This window comes from Petaurus breviceps, unplaced genomic scaffold (genome assembly GCF_028583685.1).
Source record: "Petaurus breviceps papuanus isolate PSGF00001 unplaced genomic scaffold, PetGlider_PUasm1.0 138, whole genome shotgun sequence".
Taxonomy (NCBI): Eukaryota; Metazoa; Chordata; class Mammalia; order Diprotodontia; family Petauridae; genus Petaurus; species Petaurus breviceps.
In genome coordinates, this window is record NW_027185694.1 from 21,149,195 (window position 1) to 21,168,816 (window position 19,622).

Sequence of the window (19,622 nt, forward strand, 5' to 3'; positions counted from 1 at the left end):
AGGAAGGAAGGAAGGAAGGAAGGAAGGAAGGAAAGTAGGTAGATAGGTAAGTAGGTGGATAGAAAGACAGGCAGGCAGACAGGTAGGTAGACAGAAAGACTGACAGAGCATTAATTAGGTGAGTACTATATACCGAACAATGTGCTAAATACTGAAAATGCAAATGAAAGAAAACAAGACTTTTCATTTTCTCAGGGAGTTTACATTCTAATAGGGAAAACAAAACTTTAAAAGTCTATGGAAAAAAGGGTGTGGGTGGGGGGCTGAGAAGTGGGAGAGTACCCATGCAATGGAGTGAGTTGAGTTGGGAGTGAAGTGAGCATGAATGGGACCTCTCATGAAATGGTAATCCTAGCCAAGGACTCATCAGTCAAGAAAATAGGCCTTACTTGGCCTAGATGCATTAAATACACAGTTTAAAAAAAAAAAAAAAACCAAGCAGCAATGATTACTGAGCAACTATTGTGATATTTGAAAGATCATGAAAAGCAGGAAAGATATCCTAAGATTGGAAAGGGCAAATGGTCTGATTTTCTTTTCTTTCCTCCTTCCTTCCTTCCTTCCTTCCTTCCTTCCTTCCTTCCTTCCTTCCTTCTTTCTTTCCTTTCTTCTCCCCCTTCCTTCCTTCCTTCCTTCCTTCCTTCCTTCCTTCCTTCCTTCCTTCCTTCCTTCCTTCCTTTCTTTCTCTTTCCTTCCGTCCGTCTGTCTTTCTTTCTTTCCTCCTCCTCCTCCTCCTCCTTCTTCTTTTTCTCTCTACCCAGAGTAAGACTTATTTTTGAAATAAAGCAATGAAGGAATGTGTTTTGTTTGACCATGTATATTTATTACAAGGGTTCCACACATACATAACAGGAGGAAGACAAAATAAAATTTTATTAATTAAAAAATGAAATAAAAGGAAAGCAGTTGTTACAAAGTGTCAGGGCAGTTAAGAATTGGTCATGTCAGAATAATTTTATTTCCGTTTTTATCAGTATTATCAAACTAATAGATGAAGAATAATAGCTGTTGTGGAAATCATTTACCTAGAATTTATCAAAGTTTTTTTATATAGTATATAATACTATTCTTGTAGAAAAAATAGAGGGATGTGGATTAGTTGAGAATACTAGATGGATTCCAAGCTCCATGGATGGCTAGGCTCAGAGTTAGTTCCTTAGCAGTTTGACAGATATCCAGTGGACCATTCCAGAGATCTGTCCTTGGTGCTGGGCTGTTGAACATTTTTTTCAGTGACTTAGTTAAATGCATTGATAGTACATTGTTCACAGTTTAAGAGAACATTAAACTTGGAGGGATAGCCAAGATTCTGTATGATAGAGTCAGGATCTAAAAGGAGCTTGACAGACTAGAGCATTGGAATAAAGCTAATAAAATGAAACTGAGTAGAGAGACATGTTAAGTCATACATTTGCATACAGAAAATCAACTTCACAAACACAAGATGGGGGGAAAACAGTTAGACAGCAGGTGTTCTGGAAAAAAGATCTAGGAATTTTAGTGAACTTCAAGCTCTGTATGAGTCAGAAATGTGATATAGCACAAATGCTAATGTGATCTTGGACTTCAGTAAGAGGGTCATAGCTTCCAGGAACAGGAAGATATCACAAATGTTCTCTGCCCTGATCAGACCACATTTTGAATATTGGGCTCAGTTTGGGTGCAGAGCACTTTTAAAAGGACATTATCAATGTTTGGGAAATGTCCATTAGAGGGGAACCAGGATGATCAAGGTCCTTGAGTCCACGACATATTAGGATTGATTGAAGGAACTAGATGTGATCAGCCTAGAAAAGAGAAGGTTCAAGGTATGTATGGGGGTGTGAGGGGGTCAACCATGTGGGGGAGGGATTTGACTTGTTCAGTTTGGTCCAAGAAGGCTGAAATGGCAAAGAAGGACATTGAGGCTTGATATCAGAAAAAAAACTTTCTAATAATTGGAGTTCTCCAAAAATGGATTGGATTGTCTTGAGAATTGATGTGAATGTGAATTTGCTACCTTACCCTGATTTATGAACTAAATATACCTTACAAACAGGGCATCTTCTCCCATCCCTCTGCATTATTGCCTATCACCAGAACACACACACATGCACTCACACACTTTTAAGTTCTCTATCTCCTTAAGAATGTTCATTCACTCAGAGGAAGAAATTAAAGATATCTATAAGCATATGAAAAAATGCTCTAAATCACTATTGATCAGCGAAATGCAAATCAAAACAATTCTGAGGTACCACATCTCACTGGTCAGGTTGGCTAACATGACAAAACAGGAAAATGATAAATGCTGGAGAGGATGTGGAAAAATTAGGACATTAATGCATTGTTGGTGGAGTTGTAAACTGATTCAACCATTCTGGGAGCAATCTGGAAGTATGCCCAAAAGACTATAAATAAGTGCATACCCTTTGACCCAGCAATACCACTTCTAGGGTTGTATCCCAAAGAGATTATAGAAGTGGGAAGAGGTCCCATATGTACAAAAATATTCATAGCATCTCTTTTTGTGGTGGCAAAGAATTGGAAATCAAAGGGATGCCCATCAATTGGGGAATGATTAAACAAGTTGTGATATATGAATGTAATGGAATACTATTGTGCTATAAGAAATGAGGAGCAGATGGACTTCATAATAACCTGGAGAGACTTATATAAACTGATGTTGAGTGAGAAGAGCAGAACCAGGAGAAATTTGTACACAATTACACACACAAAGTATGTGTGATGACCAACATCGATAGATTGGTCTCTTCTTCTCAGCCATGAAAGGTATAAGACAACTCCAAAAGACTCATGATAGAAAGAGATATCCCCATCCAGAGAAAGAACTACAGAGTTTGAATGCAGATTGAAGCAAACTACCTGCTCTCTTTCTTTTTCTTGTTTTGTTTTGTTTCCTCTTTCCCATTTCTCTTTCCATAGGTTATAATCCTTCTTTATAACCTGGCTAATGTTTATGGTGAAGGTATTTGCAGATCCTGTATTTGATTGCATGCTGCCTTGTGGGAGAGGTGGGAAGAAAGAGGGGGAGAAAATTTGAAACTCAAGGGATTGTGGAACTGAATCTTGTAAACTAAAAATAAGCAAATAAATTTTCCTAAAAAAATTTTTTTAAAAGAATGTTCATTCACCTCCCCCAGGAGGGCCTGAGTTCAAATCCAGGCTTAGATACTTACTAACTGTGTGACTCTGGGCAAGTCATTTATCACTGCCTCCAAAAGAGGGGGAAAAAAAAGAATGTTCTTTGATATTGCCATGTCTGGATTTCCTATTGTTCTCCTAATTGTATTTTTTTTTAAACTTGGTGTCTTTTGTTTTTATATCATCTAAATTTCCCCCTGTGTCCCTCTTCTTTCCCCTCTCAGAGAATCATCCCATCTATGTTCTCTTGCAATAATAATTTCCTACTGTTTTTCATGACCCAATTCCAATGTCACCTTCTCCATTAACATTTCCCCTGATCTCTGCTCCCCTAGTTAAAAGTGATTTCTCCTTATCTTTTATTCATTTATCACATTCTAATTTAAATCCTTTTCTTCTGCTAGATTATAAGCTACTTAAAGTCAGGGACTTTACCTTATTTATCTCTATATCTTCCCAAACACCAATCACAGGGTCTTCACAAGGGGTGGGGAGCCTGCCACTTTGAGACCACTCATGGCCCTCTAGGTCCTCAAGTGCAGTCCTTAGACTGAATCCAAACTTCACAGAATAAATCCCTTTAATAAAAAGATTTGTTCAGTAAAACTTGGACTCAGTCAAAAAGCCACACCCAAGCACCTAGAAGGAATGTAGCCTCAAGATCACAGGTTCCCCACCCATGGTTGCCAATAGTAGGTGCTTAAAAAATATCAGTCGAATAAATGAATGACTGACATATCTCTAATATTTTACAGTTTCCAAATTACTTTAATAGTCATTCTCTCATTAAATGTTCTTCATATACTATGAATTCAGTAGTGAAGGTATTATTATCTCCATTACATAGATTAAAAAAAAAAACCTGAGAGTTTTTATTTAGGATCGCACTCATAGATTTTAGAGTTAGAAAAGAATTTCAGAGATCATTTAATCCTATGCCATAATTATATGGGATGATGAGATGAGATGACCTCCATTAAGGCCCCTAGGCATAGTGATGATGTCAGACTTTTGTCCAGGGCCTAGGTGAGAAAACACAAGCTCAGAAGGGGGAAGTGATCTCAGAAACCATCTGAAAGAACCAATGGTAAGCAAAAGTCCAGTGGGCCAAATGCATTGCTTATAGTGTTGGGACAGAAGAAGAATGAGAACATAGGAATGTGTTCACAATGTTGGACTTTGAACAAGAGAATTATAGTGGAACAAATCACCATACCTAGAGTCCAATGTGCTTTAGATTGTTCTCTGCACAATTCATAATTTTAGTGGGTTGTTAGTATGGACTGCTATGGCAGAGGAAGATGGTGGAGACAGCTTTTATCTGCCTAGCTAGATTTTTACCAGTTTGTCTATTACCCAAAGCATCTCAGAGATACATTACAATAGCTTATGGAGAAACTGGACATTTGAACTATATAAAAGTGTTGAGTCATTTAGATAATCTCTTTGTCATTGGAAAGATGCTGAAAGAACATGAGGAAAGCTGGGTGACAGTATTAGAAATGCTAGGGTAGTGTTCTTCAAATGGTTTTATTTGGCATCCCAACCCCCTCTGCAAAAAAGGGAGTTTTGAGTATGACCCCACAATAGGTGAATAATTTACTTTTTGTAAACTATATACATGGCCAGCAATTGTGTGATATTAGGTTTGGTCGATGAGTAGGGTTATTACTCCCTCTTATTCATCTCCATACTTCTCTAGGTTTTACTACTCCTTCCTAGACACTCCCTGAGATCTGACCATCAGGCAGGACTTCACTTCCTAGTTCCTATTTATAAAGGGAGTGGTTTTCCTTTCAAAATATCAAGAAGAAAACGATGGAAAGGGACAAGGCCAAGGTCCAGCCTTGGTGTTGTTGTTCCAATGCCAGCCAACTCATCAAAAAAAACCCTACTAACTCATTTTCCTGGAAAGATACAAGTTCTGTTTCTCCCTCTCTGCTCTGGGAAGTCACTTTAAAAAATCAATAATTCTCCTTTTTACTCCAAGTTCCCAGACAAAAAAAGTAGCTCTTACTATGTGCCAGGCACTGTGCTAAGCACTAGAAATATTAAGAGGTAAAAGACAGTTCTTGCTCTTAAGAAGATTACAATCTAGGGTGCCAGCCCTGGAGTCAGGAGGACCTGAGTTTGGTTCCAGCCTCAGATACTTAACACCCACAGACACACACACACACACACACACACACACACACAAACTAGCCGTGTAACCTTGGGCAAGTTATTTAACCCCAATTGCCCTCCAAAAGGCAAAAAAAAAAAGATTACAATCTAATAGAAGGGACAATATGCAGATCAATATATACAAAGTAGGCTATATACAGAATAAATAGGAAATAACAGAGGAAAAGCATTAGAATTAAGAGGGGTTGAGGAAGGCTTCCAATAAAAGGGGGGACTTTAGTTGAGACGTAAACCAAGTCAGAAAGGTCAGTAGGTGGAGCAGAGAAGAGAGAGCATTCCAGTTGTGGGGAATAATCAGAGGAAATGCCCAGAACTGAGTGTTAGAGTGTCATGTTTGTGGAATAGCCAGGAAGCCAGTGTCACTGGGTTGAAGAACATGCATAGGAGAGCAAGGTGTAGGAAAGATGGAAATGTTGGAGGGGGGTTGGTTATAAAGGGCTTTGAATGCCAGAATATTTTGTTTGATCCTGGAGGCAATAGGGAGTTTATTGAGTGGGGAAGGAGAGGGAGTGTGATATGATCAAATGTGCCCTTTAGGAAAATCAACTTGGGCTGATTGGAGGATGGATTGGAGTGGGGAGAGTTTTGAGGCAGGCAGGCCCACCAGCTGGCTATTGAAAGACACCAGGTTTGAGGTAATGAAGGCCTGAACCAGTAAGGGCAGTATCAGAGTTTTTAATCTCTCTCCCCTCCAAGGACTTTCCATTTGTCTCACTCTGTTGCATTTGTTCAGTAATGCACAAAGATTAGTAACGCAATAATTAATCAAATTTGTCATTAAACTTAAAGACACAAAGTAAGCAGAAAAGACAAACAAAATTTTAAGAAATGGAAATGGTACATTCACTTCCAGGAAGATAGAGAGAATAGGGAGAAAAGGAGTGAGGAATTAGCAGCTATGATCTCAGCACCCTAAATGGTTCCAGTTACCCAGCATCTTCTCCATGCTGCTCATGTATGACCTGATGACACAGCTTCCATCCTGGAATCCAGCATAGAGGTTATGACTGGTACTTCTCTTCTCTAAGGTACCTTCTTCTCTTCCTGATTTATCTGCCAGTCAGATGGTGGCTGACCCTCCTCCTATCCAGATGCCCATGCCTCATTCTTGGTACCAAAATGCTTGCTCCCAAGTCACTCCTTTTGCACAGTTTTAGCTGCCTCTTTTCTTAAGCTGAGGAGGTATATTTATGAATAGCGTTAGACCATTTCTGACAGCATTCAGGGTTATGGCAATTTCCCAGGAGATTAAATGGCAAAATACTGGGAATTTTTATCTGCTAGTGGGTATTATCTCCAATATCCTGTTGCAATGTACTATTGTATTAATAATTATATACATTATAGTGCACAAAAAGAGACATTTTAAAGAGTTCAGATAAAGATAAAACAATATTTGATCCTAGAGTCAATAGGAAGTGTCTGGAGTTCTGTTTTGTTTTGAGAGTGACATGGTTAGGGTTAGGGTTTAGGAAAGAAAATCAGCTTTACAGCTGTTCAAAGGATGGACTGGAAGGAAGTGAAACTGGAGGCATAAAGAGCGATTAGGAGGCTTTTGCAAGCTGCATGTAGCCTGAAGGGGAAGTTACCGAGCCTTAATTTTCTGGCTACCTTCTCCCTTTCTCTTTCTTTTTCTGAACAAAAATCAGAGACCAAAGAAGTAATAAGACTTCCCTAGAAAAATCAATCATTCAATAAGCATTTATTAAGTTTCTATTATGTGTCAGACACTGTCCTAGATTCTGGGAATACAAAGACAAAAATGAAACAAAAATGAATCCTACCCTCAAGGATTATATGAACCACCCCTCCCCAAAAGTGAAAGGGGTGTCTCTTGAATTTCACTTTTATTAGAACCAGTCAAAGGATGGCAAAACACATACACACAGAATATAGTGTAGAAATACATTCAACTTAACAAGAAAATAGTAGGAAACTGGGAAAGGGGAGAACAAGGAATAAGAAGGAGTGTTAGATTCTGGGAGGGATTAGTCAGAAACAAACAAAACAAACTAGGCTCAGATGGTGGATTGTGAAGTGGGATTTAAAAGGAAAGAAAAAAAGGGTAAGAATATATGATTAGGGTCTGGGCTATGGGGAAGATAAGCAGACTAGGTTGGGAGGAACAGAAGCAGATAGCATCAAACATTAATAGCCAGTACTGACCACATTCCTTCTCTCATCAGTCTCTTCTTTGTGAAGAGATATTCAAAGGGGAAAAAGAGGTATTTGAAGGGGAAAAGTATAAGAGTATAGTGTGGAAATAATTAATCAGCATCACTGCAAGTATGAATAGAAATAATTCACCCATGAAATAGAAGAAATTAGTAGGATGGATTAGAAAGTGAAATCTAACGATATGTGAAACATATTAAAACATGTGAAAAATATACTTGAAAAATAAAGACTCACAATGCATTAAAATAAGGAACTAAGCAACATATAACAAATTTTACACACTAAAAAAGTTGGCCTTGTAACCTAAATGCAGGGTTGGTTCAATATTAATAAAACTACAAATGTAATTGACCACATTAATAATAATAAGAAGAATATATTATATCAGTAGGTACAGAAAAGACTTTTGACAAATATTATGCCCATTTCTGCAAAACAACAAACAAATTAGAAAATATAGGAATAAATGGAACATAGGAAAAAATGAAACAGTTCCTACCCTCAAGGAATATACAAAAAAAAAGTGAAAGGGATGTCTCTTGAATCTCACTTTCATTGGAACCAGTCAAAGGATGGTAAAACACACACACACACACACACACACACACACAGAGTTTGGTATAGAAATACATTCAACTCAACAAGAAAATAGTAGGGATCTGGGAAAGGGGAGAGAAAGGAATACAAAGGAGATTTTTCTTAACATGGTAAATCATATATATCTCACAAACTAAGATGCAATATTATATGTAAAGGAAATAAATGAGCTTTTTTCAACAGTATCAGGAGTAAAGCAAAGATGTCTATTGTCACCACATCTATTTAATATAATACTATAAATGGTAGCTATAGCTTTAAGAGAAGAAAAAGAGGGGCAGCCAGGTAGCACAGCGAGTAAGAGCACGGCTCCAGTGTTGAGAACACCTGGAGATCGAATCCGGGCTCAGACACTTAGCACCCACCCAGAAACACCTGGCCGTGTAACCTTGAGCAAGTTACTTAACCCCAATTGCTTAGGGGCGGCCAGGTGGCTCAACGAGTAAGAGCATCGGCTCCAGTGTCGGGATGACCTGGATCAAATCCGGGCTCAGATACTCAGCACCACACCCAGAAATAATAACTGGCCGTGTAACCTTGAGCAAGTTACTTAACCCCAATTGCTTTAAAAAAAAAAAAAAAAGAAAGAAAAAGAAATTAAGGGAATAAACATGGGCAAAGAAGACACAAAATTATCATGTTTGCAAATGATGGTATACTTAGAGCATACAAGATAATCAGATAACAATTATTTGAAACAATAGCTTCAGCAACATAGCAGGATATAAAATAGAGTCACATAAATATCACTATTTCTGTATATTGCCAACAAAACCCAACAGGAAGAGATAGAAAAAGAAATTGTGTTTAAAGTACTTATGAAATGCTACTACTAAATACTACTACTACTAATAACAACAATAATAACAATAGTTATAGTTTATATAGTTCTTTAAGATTTGCAATGCCATTTACAAATATTATCTTATTTTTATCCTCACCACAACGTGGGAAGGTAAATGATATTATATTATCCATATTACAGATGAGTAAACTGAGGCAGACAGCTATTATGCAACTTGTGTGGGGTCAAACAAGTAGTAAGTGTCTGAATCCAGATTTTAACTCAAGTATAAAATAGTTGAGAATATACCTACCAAGATAGACACAGGGACTATATGAATATAATTACAAAATACTCTTTATGGAAATAGATGATATGAATAATTGTTCATGGATAGGACAAGCCAATAAAATTAAAATGACATTACTATTTAAATGAATTTATTTATTTAATGCTAACCAATTGTCAAAGTATCACCTTATAGAACTAGAAAAAAACAACAGAATTCAGCTGGAGGAATAAAAGATCAAGAATCTCAAAGGAAATAATGGGGGGGGGGGGAGTGGGAAATAAAGAGTCCTAGCAGTACCAGACCTCAAATTATACTATAAAACAGTATTCATAGGAACATTTTATTATGGCTAAAGAGAGAGAGAGAGAGTTTTATCATATTTATTACAGCTCTTTTTTCAGTGCCAAAACCTACAATGTAAGAGAGCACTCTTCAATTGGATAATGCTAAACAAATTATTATTATTTGGATTATATAGGAATGTAAGGGAATACTATTGCATTCTAAGTGATGATAGTTTCAGAGAAAACTACAAACATTTTTATGAACTTATGTAGAATAAAGTGAACAGAATAAGAACAATTTATAATACCAGCACTATAAAATTTTTGGAAAAATTAAAAATTCTAATCAATGCAATGAACAACTACAATTTCAGAAGCCCAGTCCTGACTATCCACCTATCTACCTCCTGACAGAGACATGATGGACCAATATAAAGAAAGAGATACATATTTTTGGATAAGGCTAATTTAGGAATTTGCTTTGCTTGACTATGCAAAACTGCTACAAGGATTTTCTTTTCTTTTTTTTTTTCCCCAATGGGGCAAGTAATGCTTAAAAAATTGAAAAATGCTTGAAAATTGAAAAATAAAATTTTAATTATTTTTGAAAGGATACTGGGAAAGCCTATTATTCTGCAACTGAACTTAAAAAAAGCAGAAATAGAAATCATCATCTCAGATAAGGCAAAATCTAAAATAGATTTGATTTAAAAAAGATAAACAGGGATATATTATGTTCAACAGTACTGTAGACAATAAATAACTATCAATATTTAATACACATGTGTTAAATGGTATAACATCTAGGCCCCTAAAAGAAAAGTTAAATGAATTACAGAGAGAAATAAATAGTAAAATTATAATAATTGGAACTTCAAAATATTCTCTTTCACACACTAATATAAAATATACACATTATATATAACATATAGCACTATATATAATCCTCTTATAAATCTATATTTATAAGCTTTTATGTATGTATAAGCACTATACATAACCTACTTCTAAGTATTGGGGATATATTTGCATGTATATATGAAAGTATTGTCGACCTCTAGAAAAAGTTTGGTTAAAGGAGATAAATAGTAATATAAAAATTACAGAATGTATTTCTTATTCCCTTAATACTAGCATTACTTGTACAAGGAGTGCAGGACTAGAGTCCTGACTGATGAACAGAGGAATCATAAGACTTTTTTATACATTTCAGAACCATCCCAATTCAGGATGACCATGCCACAAAACTTTATGACTTCCATTTGTTACCATCTATATGTGAAAAAGAGTTAATGCAAATTGACAACAAACATAGCAGGGTTCATTTACATTATATGGTCTCAGGGTGTCTGTTTTTCTCCAAGATAAGGGAGAGCTTATCTCTAGCCCCATCTTGTTTCTGGTGTCTTGCTGACACAGAAGTTAAATTCACACTTTGGCCAAAATATGATATTTAATGATTTTCAGTACATGCATATATATGTATGTGTGTATGTATTTATGTATATATCTGTGTGTGCACACACACGCATGCACACACACACTAGCACTTAGAGTGCCTGGAATATAATGCACACTTAATAAATGCTGTGTTATCTAACTACCTTCTTTTTTTTTTTCCTCCTTTCTTTCTCTGACCTCTTTTGGGGATACAATCTGGGTCAAAGAGTATGAAAGGGTATGTTGCCTTTTTGGGTATAGTTCCAAATTGTTTTCTAAAGCAATTGGATCAATTCAATCCAGCAGTCATGCATCATTGTGCCTTTCCTGCTGCTTCCCTTGAAGTAACTGTCATTTTCCCCTCTCATTCCCTCTGCCAATCTCAGGAGTGTGAGGTGGAAACTCAAAGTTGTTTCAATTTACACTGCTCCTATTAGCGGTTTGGAGCATTTTTCATATGATTACAGATAGCTTTCCTTTCTTCTGAGAGAAATGATCATTAAATAACATTGTTAGTACTGAGACATAAGATTTATCCTTTTTCAGAAGTTTTTTCTATGAGGCCAAAACAGCATCTGAAAGACATTGCTGATAATGAAATTGGGTTAACTTTCTCCTCAATCTTGTTTGGACCCCACCCAGGTGAGGGAACCCATAGTGTTTTACTCTGACAAGTCTGAGAAAATGCGAATTCTCCTTTTTGTCAGACAGGGTGACATCAATATAGAGAAGTCTCTTTGACCAAGCAATACTCATTAAGGGTGCCAGTCCTCTGAAATTATCCATTTCATCATTTCTAACAGTACAATAGAATTCTATTCCATGGATATATCATAATTTATTCAGCAATTCTTCAAATGATGGACACTTAGTTTCCATTTCTTTGCCATTAAAACAAGTATAAATACTACCATATGTATCAAACCTTTTCTTCTTTGATCTCTTTGGGGATTAATTTTTCTTTAAACACTCAGGTATTATGTTATTTAGCAGCTATAGATTATCAACTAATATTTCTTTTGAATCTATAGGGCAGTTGAGTATAACATCCAGTGCAAGCATATACCGTGTTTCCCTGATAATAAGACACTGTCTTATTAATTTTTTGGACAGAAAAACACCAGAGGGCTTATTTTCAGGGGAGGGCTTATTTTAATGAACATTGACAGCAATTTTAATAAACAGGTAAATGTGAACAAAAAAATGTACCTTTATTCAATAAGCAGATCACTGGGGAAGAACAGGATGACGCGCTCACTGCTGCAGCTCTGATTGGATGCAGCTCAGAGCGCGGCGTGCATTTCACGGGGAGTGGGGGGACGGGGCATACAGAGGGTACCGTAATATAGCATGTAGCGCAGGGGATCACCTTCACTACAGTAGCAATCTCAATAGGGCTTATTTTCGGGGGAGGGCTTATTTTAGAGGAATCTTACACAGTAAGGGGAGGGCTTATTTTCGGGATAGGTCTTATTATCAGGGAAACACAGTAGTACTACATATATTTTTTAAATAAAAAACCCACCTAAATATTAAGAAATAATGTAATAATTTAAAGTCTTTGGTGTCACCTAAATATTAGTAGAGCCTTATTAGAAGACTTAATCAGTGCCAAGGAAACAATATCCTACTCTGAAGTCCTTGGTTTTATTTGAATTGAAGACCTATTCAGGCTTCAAAATTTTTTAAAAAATAGAATTCTCAGTCTAGTTCAGGAAGGAATCTCAATTCTCTGAAACTAATACATTTGATTTTTCTTTGTGGTGACCAAACTGAGAATGGAAGTGTCTTTGTTTAATTCAATGAAAAGAAATCTGTCTTTGTTTGCATTTAGCCAGACTGAAAGAAAAGTAGCTAAGGAGCAAGCAGTTGGCTCTAAGAAGAAATTTTCTTCAAAGGTATGCTAGCATTAATATAATTAGAGTTTTGTTTGATAAATCAAAAATCCTAAATAAACTTTGTACCTTTGGTTTATCTTGCTGAAGGAATTTTGTTCTTTATTTCATGATGTAACAGGATTAGGTGGGGAGAATTTCAATTAGCAAGGGAAACTTTACCATTTTGGAACTTTCTCCAAGCAGAAATGCTAGCGTGTTGACACTGTCTCTGACAAACATTGGCTGAGAACAGAAAAGAACAAATGCAAAGAATAGACCAGCCACATGCCAGTCTCAAGTGGAAAGTACCTGAGACCTTTCCCCAAACAGGTCTATAGCTTGTCTCTCTCTCTAATGCAGCCATAAAAGAATAAAGGTCTTCTCTGGTTAGTTCCTTCCAAATACATTCTCAATTCCAGGTCAGCAGGCAATTTAAAGGTTCTTCTCCTTATAGTAAGGGGACTGGTTAAGCCTCCCTTGGTCATTGTTTGGGTTCTAGTGACTCAGAGTGAGTATAAACAGCAATTGTTTCTGTTTTGGCCAGAGACCCAGAAACCCTCCCAAATTGATTTTTTTCTTTGACTAGGTAAAAGAGGACATTTTTTGCCTCATTTCTTACTTGGCCTTAATCACTGAATGGCCATTGCCTCAGACAAACTGAGGCCAAGAAAGACCCTAGCTTAAAAGGCCAAGGTCTTCTACTGCATCCAGGGTCATCTCGAGTCATCTTGATCTATATCTTGCCATTGGACCCAGATGGCTCTGGAGGAGAGATTGAGGCTGGTAACTTTGCACCACTCTGCCTCACTTAAATTCAATTCACCTGGGGCGGCTAGGTGGTACAGTGAGTAGAGTGCTGGCCCTGGAGTCAGGAGGACCTGAGTTCATATCTGGCCTCAGACACTTAACACAACACACACTCACACACACACACACACACACAAACCAAGCCATGTGACCTTGGGCAAGTCACTTAAATCCAATTGCCCTCCAAAAAGAAAAAAAAATGTCAATTCACTTGCAAGTCAAAACATCACCTTTCTGATGTCATTGGTCCTCTTCAAGAACAAAGGATAAACAATCTATAAGTAGTGGTAGCTGACTCACTGGGGACCCAACTGGTCAGTTCAAATTGGGCAATACTGCTTTTTCCTTCCTTCCTTCCTTCCTTCCTTCCTTCCTTCCTTCCTTCCTTCCTTCCTTCCTTCCTTCCTTCCTTCCTTCCTTCCATCTCTACCTCACTCTTCTCCCTCTGTCCACATACTGCTACCTGTGGGTGCTTGGCCCAAACAAATATAAATTTTGATTGCTAAAACCTCGAAAGATATCTTTTTTTTTCTCTTCCCTACTTATTTTTTTTTAACTGGGACAATTGACTCTTTTGCCCCATGTAGTTTCATTTATGATTTCTTGAAATACAGCACTGGAAACCTAGGCTTTGATAAAGCCCACTGGGATTCAAATGGAACTACTTGATGATGCCTTTAAATCCAAATTACTCTGGCTCTCGCTAATTGGCCATCAGTAGGGCCCAGCCCAAGTCTTACTTGGTCATTGTTTGGACTGTGATGGCTCATAGTGAGTATAAGTAGCGATTGTTTCTGTTTTGGCCAGAAATCCAGAGGATTTCCCCTACTAGACTGATTTTTTGTTGTTGTTATTTAGGTAAAAGAGGCCACTTTTTGCCTCATTTTTTGCCTAGCCTTAATCATTGAATGGGCGTTGCCTCAGATAAACTAAGAACTGGGAAAGACCTTAGCTTAAAAAGGTCAAGGTCTCCCACTACATCTGGGACTATCTCCAGTCATCTTGGTCTGTATCTTGCCACTGGACCCAGATGGCTCTGGAGGAGAGAGTGAGGCTGGTGATTTTGCACAGCCCTGCCTCACTTAAATCCAATCTATTTGCAAGTTAAGATATCACCTTCCTGATATCACTGATCCTCATGGAGAAATAAGGGCACACAACAACCACACAGCAATAAGGCGACTGGCTAAAATAGTTAGATTACCTGTACATGCTCTGAACTGGGAAATAAGATCATTCCCCAGACTATTCTGCATGAGCTTTTGGTGGGCAGAACACACTGTGCATCTTCCAAGGATGGGGTTTCCATTGGCTAAACCTCTGTCTCATCACCATCCATCAGGCTGGGTATTGGCAGTGAATGAGAAAGAAGGTGTGTTGGATCTTGTTCCTCTGGCCACAGGATCCTGGTGGATTGTAAAGCCAAAAGAGAGGGAGGGAGCTCATCCCACCATGATTGGCATGCTGGGTTAGGGATCAGGAAACCAGAAGGGAATCTAATATATTGTTGGTAGAGCTTTGAATTATCATAGGTTAGATAAAGCATTTTTAGATGCTTACTATATGCTAGGCACTATGCCTGATGGTGGGAATACAAACATAAGTCAGCAAGGCCTGCCCTCAAGGAGCTTTTCTTTCTTTTTTTTACTTTTTCAAATTTTATTTTTGTTGTTTTTTTAAGTTTTTAAATTCATTTTAAACCTCAATTCAAAATAAGAAAAAACATTGTCATGTACTCAGAAGAATATGAGAGGACTCAATATAAAGTAATAAATTTTCATTTCAGGAAAACCTACATAATAAAAACTACATATTATTCTCAAAGCTGCCCAGCTTTTCTTTGCTTCCTTTCCTTCCTTTTCTTTTGGTTTCTGCTGTGTACTTTTTACTTTATTTTTTTTCCCCTTCCCACTCCCCCAAGAAGGCTACAATTGAGCACAGAGCATCTTCCTTCCTAAGTCCAAGCCTTTCCATATTTTTCTAAATCCACCAGCTCATCATTCCTACACAACAATATTCTGATCCAATCACATTGTATCTGAGAGATTGTCTGTGAGAGTTCTGCCCCCCCCTGCCCCCCCGCCCCACACTTTTCCACACTCCCTCTATTTTTGGCTACATAGTTTTTGTTTATACAGGAAATTTTTAATTTGAAATAATCAAACATCCATTTTACACTTCCGACGATGTTCTCACCTTATAATATGGTTTGAGGTCTGATACTACTGAGTTTTGTTCCTTCACATCTTTTTCCCCTGATTTCCTTGGAGTTTCTGACGCACTGCTTTTCCAAATGAACCTTATTATTATTTTTCAAAGAGTTTTTCTAATGTAAAATTCTAATGCAAAACTAGTTCTCCAAAGAAGGGACTATAGAATAGAGAAGGTACTAAATGAGAGGGGGCATAGGAAGGCAAAGAGAGTTTGTTGGACTGAGTAAAACCAATTCAGGAAAAAAAAACAACCAGGTTTTTTTCAAACCACAATCATTCTTTTTTGTTGTTGCTATTTTTTAATGTTCAGTTCCAAATTCTCTTCCTCCCTCCACCCTTTCCCTACCCATTAAGAAGACAAGAAATATGATACCCATTATACATATAAAATAATACAAAACATTTCCACATTAGCCACATGGCAAAAAAAAAAGCAAAAAAAAATAAAGAAAAAATGTTTCAAAGTCTATTCAAAGTTCATTAGTTCTTTTTCTGGAGGTAGATAGAATTTTTCATCATGAATCCTTTGGAATTGTCATGGATCATTGCATTGTTCAGAGTAGCTAAGTCTTTCTTGTTTTTTTGTTTTTTGGAGGAGGAAGGTAGGGCAATTGGAGTTAAGTGACTTGCCTAAGGTCACACGGCTAGTTTTGTGTTAAATGTCTGAGGTCGGATTTGAACTCAGCTCCTCCTGACTCCAGGGCCGGTGCTCTATTCATGCCACCACCTAGCCACCCCATAGCTAAGTCTTTTACAAGTGATTGTCATCAAATTGCTGTTCCTGTGTACATTTTCCTGGTTCTGCTCACTTCACGTTGTATCACCTCACCTAAGTCTTCCAAAATTTTTCTGAAATCATCCCCTTCAGCATTTCTTATAGCACAATAGTATTCGATCACAATTATATACCACAGTTTGTTCAGCCATTCCCTAGTCAATAGATTCTCAATTTCTGGATTAAAATTCCTCGATTTAACATCCCTCCATTTCTAATTCTTTGCCACTCTTTGGGTACAGTTTCAAATGGTTCTTCAGAATGGTTGGACTAGTTCATAATGGCACCACGAGTATGCTAGTGTCCCTCCTTTTCCATACCCCCCCAGCCTATTCTGTCACGTTCACCAGTCTGATAGGTTTGAGGTGGTGCCTCAGAGTTGTTTTAATTCACCTTTCTCTAGTTATTAGTGATTTAGAGCATTTTTTTTTCATGACTATTGATAGCTTTGATTTCTTTTTCTGGAAACAACCTGTATATATCCTGATGGTTCTTATTTTTGTAAACTGGTTCAACTCCCAATGTACTTGATAAATGAGAGTTTTATCAGAGAAACGTGCTTATAAAAAAATTCCCACCCACTCACCCTCCTCCACCCCTGTTTCTTGCTTCCCTTCTAGTTTTCACTGCATTAGTCTTACTGCAAAACTTTTTAATTGAATGCAATCACAATTATCCATCTTACCTCCTGTGATCTTCTCTCTCTTGTTTGGTCATGAACTTATTCCTTATCTATAGATCTAATCAGTCATTTTTTCCATGCTTCCCTACTTTGTTTATGATATCAGCTTTTATGACTAAATCATGTACCCATTTTGAGCTTATCTTGGTATATGGTGTGAAATGTTAGACCACAATCATTCTTGATTTTCAATATGTGGCCAAGAATCCCAAATCGAATCTCCCTTCAAATGACACTCCTTAGAATACTTGAAAATAGCTATCATATCCATGCATCTCCACCTCACCACCCCTCTTCTCTTCTCCAGGCTAAATAGACCCAACTAGTCTTCACCTGACTTTGTGGCTAAATGTCCCCGACCTGTCCTCACTTGACATAGTTTGTGACTAAATATCTCCAACCAGTCCTCACTCGACATAGTTTGTGGCTATTTCCTACACCTGAGCTACACACCCTTGGGTTTGGACTTTAAAAGGGAGTGACAAATAGCATTTAGGGGGAAATAACAAGGTAGTACTGTAAGTCTGGGGGACTATACATAGGTCCATGGGGAAGTGGGGCTCACCAGAGAGGAAAGTTACTTGTATCTTTAAGGTTTTTTTCCCCCAATTTAGAGACTGGGGAAGGCACATAAAATAATACGCTACCACTGAAGGACGCTGTAGCTCTCTGGGCAGCAGAGACCAAGAGAAAGAGAAGTAGACTAAGATACACAGGGAGGGGGACACTAAAGGATTCAAAGAGAGAGGGGTAGACTAAGGGACACACACAGAGGGGACATCTGAGCTACACAAAGGAGGAGGCCACAGTACATAGAGGCAGGATACATCAGAGGGAAGACCAGAAAGGCAGACAGAAGAGCCTGGGAGATAGCACAGGTAGGGGTGGAGACTAAGGGCAGAGAGAGATCTGTCTGAATGAAGATACTCCAAAGTAGCATTGAAATAACAAGGATGCCAGGAAGATGGACTTCGGGTTCCAGCTGAAGCATTGTAAGAGGTTGTGGTTTCCAGGTTGATAGGAGAACACAGAACACCTGGCACTGAATTTCCCTGCCCAACCCTTCTTCCCCTCTGAGTCACCTCCTCCCTCCCCAGACCGGTTCTCTGCTCCTGTTAGCAGGAGACCAGTCTGTTATGGCGAAGCAGGGAGGGGTTCTTCAGCCCAGGTAAGAATGCTCTGGGGGTGGGGTGGGAAAACCCAGGTCCTCAGTGAAATTGAGGGGGTGAAGAGGTGGGTGGGCTGGGGAGAGGGAGCAGCAGGGAACAGAGTTGGGCTTGAAGAGGTCAGGCTTCTGGCTTGGGGGTGAGGAGTTAGAATCACAGTCATAAAATAAAGACTATCAGAGCTAGATGGGTCCTCGGAAGAGAAAACACAGAGTATTCAGATTTGGGATCTGTATGATCTGTAAGAAATGGAAGCAGAGATGTAACTGGAAATTCTTTTCAACCACAGCAAAATAGTCAAGGGTGCAGACATCACAGAGAACCACTGGGTGCAGTCATGCCAGGAGAGGGAGTGGTCCAATCCTGAGGAGAGTCCATTTCATATCCCTGAAAGATTGGAGATGAAGGGAGACAGCCCCCAGGAGAGGTGCAGTGACCAGTACCCTAGAGGTGGAATCCCCCTGGGATAAGGGGGAGCTAACATTATTTGGATGTTCATGCAAAGTCACCATGCTGAGGAAGCATTCACACCCAGCTGTTCTACTTGGGGTAGAATCCCAATCATCCCATGCTAGTTGTGACTCTAGATGGAAAGGACCTTCAGATATACAACAAAGAATGTCAAAAGTGGAAAGGGCCTCAGAGTCTAGATATTCTGGTCTCTTCAGTTTACAGATAGGGAAACCTTTCTGGAAAGGGGAAGTAACTCAGCAAGTCCTTCAGAGGCAGGACTGGAACTCATGTCTTTGGACTCTCACCTCAGGGCTCTTTCCCCTATAGGAACTGAAGGAGTGCTCAGGGCCTAGGAAAAAAAAGATTGTCTTAGACCAAACCACCACCTTTGGATTAGAGTTGTAAAAAGCAGAGAAGGGGCTGGGCTGGGCTGGGCTTGGCAGGGTAGGGCAGGGAGGGCAAGGAAGGGTCAGGAAGCCCTAGGGATTGTGAAGGGAAGTCAGCATCTGACAAGAATTAAGACCAGAAAAGGCATCCTGGGTTCTGAAAGGAGCAAGACAAGAGAATGGGAAGGTCTCAGGGTGCAGAGTGCAGAAAAGCTCCCCTCTTAATTACTTTTCCAAGAGAATCCCTTCATTCTGGTTCTTTTGTCAGTTTCCTGACAACACAGGGGACGAGGAGGAAGCTATGGGTCAGGAGAGGTGACTCGGAGTTCGTGATGAAGGGAAATCCAAGAATCCAGTTGT

At 38.5% G+C, this 19,622-nt stretch overlaps 2 protein-coding genes across 3 annotated transcripts in view; one reads left to right on the forward strand and one right to left on the reverse strand.

Annotated features, from left to right (window-relative positions):
* LOC138176672 (elongin-B) overlaps window positions 1-19,622 on the reverse strand; it is a 497,250-nt gene that overhangs the window by 355,851 nt on the left and 121,777 nt on the right. The gene's annotated exons all lie outside the window — the stretch shown is intronic.
* The window catches only part of LOC138176619 (serine protease 27-like), a 100,587-nt gene continuing 99,333 nt past the window's right edge, over window positions 18,369-19,622 (forward strand). Inside the window, exon 1 of one of the 2 annotated variants that reach the window (XM_069107445.1) lies at window positions 18,369-18,425. The gene's annotated coding sequence lies outside the window, so the exon portion shown is untranslated. The remainder of the gene's footprint in view (window positions 18,426-19,622) is intronic. The other variant, XM_069107424.1, reaches the window with a different exon arrangement.